Genomic DNA, 6410 nt, shown 5'->3' on the forward strand with positions numbered 1-6410 from the left:
AATTTGTTATCATTTATTTTATTAACCAGCAATTACCTAATTTTCCTAATAAAGTTTCATTTCTAAAAGCTAATTACAATGACAAACCGATCATGTCATATTTGAAGTATGACTTTCATTACATTATTGTTTTTAAATAATATACAAATTTTAATGCTATCATAATTATATAATTTATAATTTATCGTTAAATAAATGTGAATAATGGTTGACACTAATAAATGTGTGCATCACGAGTGTTACCAAATCTTCTTATATATAAAAATGAATCGCAAAATGTGTTGGTAAGCGCATAACTCAACAACCCTGGACCAATTTGGCCAATTATTTTTTTAAAATGTTCGTTGAAGTTTAGGATGGTTCTTACGGCGAGAAAAAATCGAATAATTGCCGGGAAAACCCTAAAACACAGCCCTTTTCTTTTTCACACACAAACGTTTTCTAACTAAAACGTAAAATCAATTTGTGTTTATTGCTGTTATATAAAGTTCATATTAAATTACAAGCACTTACTGTATATTACTCCTAAACTATTATTCGGATTTTGATAAATCTTTCTGAAGTTTGTTAAGGAAATTTTCTAGGATGTATGTGATTATAAATATATGTGCAATATTGTAGAAATAAATGGGAAAAATTGTAAAAAACGACATGTCATTGTTTGCATTGAAAACAAATGAGAACTATCATCTGTCAAAAATTTGAAGTTACTTATGAACATAGACAATATTAGAATGTGTATAATAAATTTATGATTATGAACAAGAAAAATGAAATGTCTACATTATTATTGCCGAAAAGCAGCTGAGATGTGCTAGAAATTAAAATAATATGAGATACAGTATATGTATGGCAGATTGAATTATACACATATGAACAGAATATGACAAATTAATTTACTTGAAATATGAAATTAAGTATTAATCAGGGCCGGTCCTACTTTTAATGCGATGCATGCGAAAAATACGAGTGCACGCTTTAGGGGGCGCCAACACAAGATTCGGATATTAAATTTTTAATATAGTTTTTTCTTAATATATAATTTCTTTGCATCGTTTACTAATCTTTCCACAATATTTTTAAAATTCGTAAAAATTCACTTTATGACAACAAATGGGAAAGTAAAGATGAATAAATACAATTTTGGCCCTCACGATATCGATTAGGAGAAGTTTAAGATGCAATTTTGGATATCTTAAATAATAAAAAATTAAATTAATTTATCCAACATGAAGCACCAGTGTTATGTTATGGTTATGGTTATGTTATACGTTTAAAAGACTTCTAATTTAGTGTGGGAATTGAGACTAATCTACATTCTACATTTAACATCACTCAAATATAAATGTGTATGCATTTTGGTGTGAAGAGTAATTTAAAAACAAAAATTATTATTTTTAGGTAAACGTTAAATATTAGTATATATATTAAAAAAATGTGGACATAGGTACAGGACAACGTCTGTCGGGTCATCTAGTATATATATATATTATATATATATATATATATATTAAATGCGTCAATGATTTATTACGATCCTAACATCATATAGGAAAAACTAGCATTCGACTGTATTTTGTTTTGCTTGTCCAAATTATTGAATTTACCTACAATATAATATTCCGACTATGAATCAAAGCTTTTAATATTTCCTATAACCTAAGTTAGATATAAACGCACACAATGAGACTATAAAATTTAAAATCGGTTCAGCAGTTTAGAAATCCTTCCAAACAAACATCTATTCTCCCCTTTGTTCTAATATTAGTCCTAGTATTTTTTTATCGCGGGCTGATAAGAAAAGCAGTTATTTTCGGCCAAAATTATATTGTTAGGGGAAAAAGGGGGCCATAAGTTTTCCTCGGTCCTGTTAATACTAGTACCGTATAGTAATCTATAATTAGATATTTGATGTTATCTTATCTTAAAATAAACACACGTGTGTACAAACAGATAAGGGATTTGTCGTGTGTATACATAACGTATGACGTAGTGGCATAGGAAAAATATTTATGTCACGGATATAAAAATTTATGTATATATATATATAGTATATATATATATATATATAAATATACTAGATGACCCGACAGACGTTGTCCTGTACCCATGTCTACAATTCAAAAGTTCGAATTTTTTTTAATAACCTATGCTCATATTTACCATTTAGTTAAAAATTATGTTTTACACTACAGTCTATACTGAAATGTATATACATCAATATGAGTGATTTTAAATTGCAGAACTGCTCTAAATAAAATTATGAGTCTCAGATACCACACTTAACTATTTAATTATACTGTAAAATTCAATCAGCCACGTACAACCATCAAACAAACAAATATTGAAATATGTTCATTAAATTGTATATTAAAATTATACACTACAATTTTTAGAACAAATTTATTACCAAAATCTCAATTTATTTTAATGCTAAGGGTTATCCAATATTTTTAGTAGATGTATAAATAAATGATTTTTTGTTTATTCACGACTAAAATATCGATTTTCCAAATTTATCATACAAAAATTCATCGTCTGCCTTTGTAATTTATAGCATGAGATATACGTAATAGAAATTGCAGTCTTTTAAATAGTAAAACGAATTCAGAAGGAATTAATATATAGTATCCGTTGTAAAGGTACAATATCACCTTGGATTTTTCACTCAAAATAATTGCTTTAATAATGTTGCCCCTAATTTTTATAATCTCGTACTATATATTAATTGTTTTCAGAAATAATAATATTTAAATTGCATTTTTCTTAATAATAATTTAATATACATTATTACTTAAGTTCAGATTTTAAGTGAATTAATTTGTCAAATTCTGTTCATATGTGCTCTATTCAATCTATAATCAACGAAATTAGAGCAGTAAATGGAGAGGAAAAAGGGTGTAACCTGTGAACTTTTTAACTGTGCTCTAATTTACGTGATATTTTGTAATCTCTTGAACCAAGTTAATTCTAGATGAATTACGATTAATTGTAGTTTTGTAACTATATGAATTAAACGAAAAAAATAAAATAAACAGACCCTTAACAGTATTCATTTTAAAGTTTATCTTGAGTACTTTTAATTATATAAATTGTAACACCTTGCTTCTAGGCGGTTTCAAATACAACAATTAAATTTTGAATGAAATAAAAATCGATTTTCAAATTCAACTTTATTTCTATAATCACAACAATCCTAAAAAATCCTTTAACAAACTTCAGAAAGATTTCTATAATCACAACAATCCTATAAAATCCTTTAACAACTCTTTAGGAGTGTATCAATTCATACATCATTACAGAAAATTTTATATATAACGTTAGGATGATCCTTTATATGGATATTTTAGATTTTCTTTTCTTCCAGGGTCTCAAATGCTTCCAATTGACAAAAAATTCTCTGAAAGTTTTAGCTCTTAATATTAACTTTAAGGTAGTCCGCACACCGGTGACACTCGTACACACAGATCGTCCAACGGATGTCGCCTTAAGTCGATGTTAAGAGTGTAAAAAAATGTTAAATTTCGTAAGAAGATATCTATATATTTGCGCCTAGATGTACCTATGCCAAAGCAACTTTTAGGTATATTGATGACTAGCAATTTCAATCGGGGATTAGAGGAAAAGTATATTTATACAATCATAGCATATTGGGAAAGCTCATGCAATTTATTTTAGTTAAAATAAATTTTATCTCCGGAATTAACTAGAATGCTATAAATAATTCTGGACAACGTCACCTCTCCTAAATCCGATGATGGCATTTCTTTTGTATCTATTACTATTATAAATACATTTTTCCTTCCTAAATGACGTCATAATATTCCATCCCCTGACGTCATATAATAATTCTGTTAATATTTAGCGCAGTTGTCATGCGCCGATAGCGATCGATAGAATGCAGCACCTTCGCACTCATTCTGTACCAACACGATAGTAGACATACATCACCTGGACGGAAATAAATAATGAATAAAACTAGTGGTGTATGGCATCGTGCCTTAAGGCAAATTGTTGAAACTTGTCGTACCGTAACGAAATATTCGAGATTTTTAAACGTTTCAAATATATTATTACAAATACTGTAACTTTCATTATTTTTGCTATCTTGTTATATCTGAGCAAATCAAATGTAAATCATAAATCAATCAATTTATCTCCAGAACATTAACAATCGTCATTTCATTTCGAATTCAATTTCAAAAAAAAAATAGTTGCCTAATTTACACAAAATTGAAAAAGTGCTCCCGTATAGTCACAGTCTAAACGCATTTGCAAATAATTCTGTGCGACATTTTCACTTATACTGTGCTTAGCTTGGCGGCATTTTCACATTTTTCAATAGTTTTCACAAAATTGGAAAAGTCCTACTAAACGCACTTGGGTAAACATTTGTACCAGAGTGGCGCTTAGACTGTGCTTAGCCTGGGTAATTTTTTGGATTTTTAATCCAAAATTACAAAATATTTTATGAAAAATAAAAAAGATGTAATAATTTTTATCTTCAAAAGCAATTGTTTTGTCAAACAAGCAGAATCTTTTTGAATCATTCAAATCGGACGCTTAGTTCACTCAAAAACTGCCATTTTTTTGCACATTTAGCTCTGTATCTCCGAAACTGCTATACCTGCCTTTGCCAAAACTAATCACTAATTCTTCTCCTCGTCATTACAAATTGAATGTTTTTTAGATCATTCAAATCCGCGGCTCCGTTCTTTTCAAAAACTCGATTTGTATTTTCTGCTTTCTTTGCTCCATATCTCCGAAACGGCTGCACCTGCCCTAGCCAAAACCTAATCAGCACATCTCCTTATCAATAGGAATCGAATGTTTTTTGAACCATTCAAATCGGTTGATCCGTGCGCCTGAAAACGTGGACAAAATTGTATCCACACATACATACACACATACACACACACCTTCAAAAGGTCGAGAAATGCAAAAAATTTCAATTTTCGATTTTTGGCTCATTGCTATAACTACCCTACGGGAAGTTAATAATATTAATGCCGATTAATATGAAACAGGTTCCAATTTAGGTTTTATTGCAACAGATAATAATGTATGCAAACATTTTTATATATTTTATATTTTTTTTGTTAATACCTTTTCGTAGAGGTAGTTAAAGTTATACATATAGTAATCATAATAAAATCGAAATTTTTTTTTTCATTTTTACTTTTCAAAGTCTTCTGAACATTTTGGCATATATTTATTATTATTTTGGTATATACTCTACAATTGGGAAAATAAATGTGTTTTAGTATGTATGTGCGTATAGAATTTTTGTCGACGATTTTGGGAGCACGGATTTCTCCTTTGGTATGCTAAAATTTTAAAATAAAGAATGGGACATTCTGCCTCATAACATAGCGTTTTGTCTCATGCTTGTTTCTTGGTAGTGAAAACTGTGAAAATGTTATCTATTTGCCGTGCGATTAGACGTATTTTACATATAAAAGCAAGAAGGAATCCTATAATAACATAATGTTCTATGATGCAGTTTTCATAACACTATCTCTTGCTTTGTTTATATGTAAATATGCCTGTTACCACAGCAATATGGTAGACATTTTCACAATTTTCACTACCAAGTAACAAGCGTAAGATGCGTTGCCATGACACACTATTTTATTCAGGCAGAATTGCCCATAATTTATATTAACATGCATATTTTTTCACATAATGGAAAAAAAATGTAGAAAATGCCCAAAAACAATTTACTAAAATATCAATTGGTAGTTTTGTTTGAGCCTCCAAGAATATGTCTAATATTTCATTTGCATAGACTTTTATTATTATAAGTCTAGATAAAGTAGACTTAAGGGGGCACCGACCGACGTAGACACGTAGACACGCGTCTACGTCCCTGGAAGGAGAGTGGCAGGGGCTCTACGCGATTGTAGGGGGTGCAGGTACAGGTGACATGCAATAAATGACTCTATATAGAGATTATTACGATTAGTACGGAAATGATTGATGATCAGGTGTTGGCATATTGTCCTGAATAGTACCGTTTCGTATCGAAATGGTTGAGATACAGGGAACTAGATATTGAAGTAAAAGTTCGTTAGACTGAACGACATACTACTTTTTACGTACATGTCGTTTTCTTTATTATATTAATCGCAAAAAAAACGAAAATTTTTATATCTGTACGTTTCAAAGGTTTCTGAACATTTTGGCATACCTTAGAAACATTCATGGACATTTTTGTTGACTGATTAATTTTATCCTTCGAATGTTAACTCCACTAGTTAACTTCCCGAAGGAGAAGTTTATGTTTTCATCAAAAATCCGATTCGCTAATTTTATGTTTTCTCCTAGACGTTTCAAGCGCCGTTCTGATGAATCGAATGAGACCGAATTTGGAAAAAGTGCGTGTGTGTGTATGCGTGTGAACAGATTTT

The sequence above is a fragment of the Ctenocephalides felis genome, unplaced genomic scaffold, assembly GCF_003426905.1.
Source record: "Ctenocephalides felis isolate EL2017-DRISC unplaced genomic scaffold, ASM342690v1 CF-g0.4_SCAFFOLD_00845, whole genome shotgun sequence".
Taxonomy (NCBI): domain Eukaryota; kingdom Metazoa; phylum Arthropoda; class Insecta; order Siphonaptera; family Pulicidae; genus Ctenocephalides; species Ctenocephalides felis.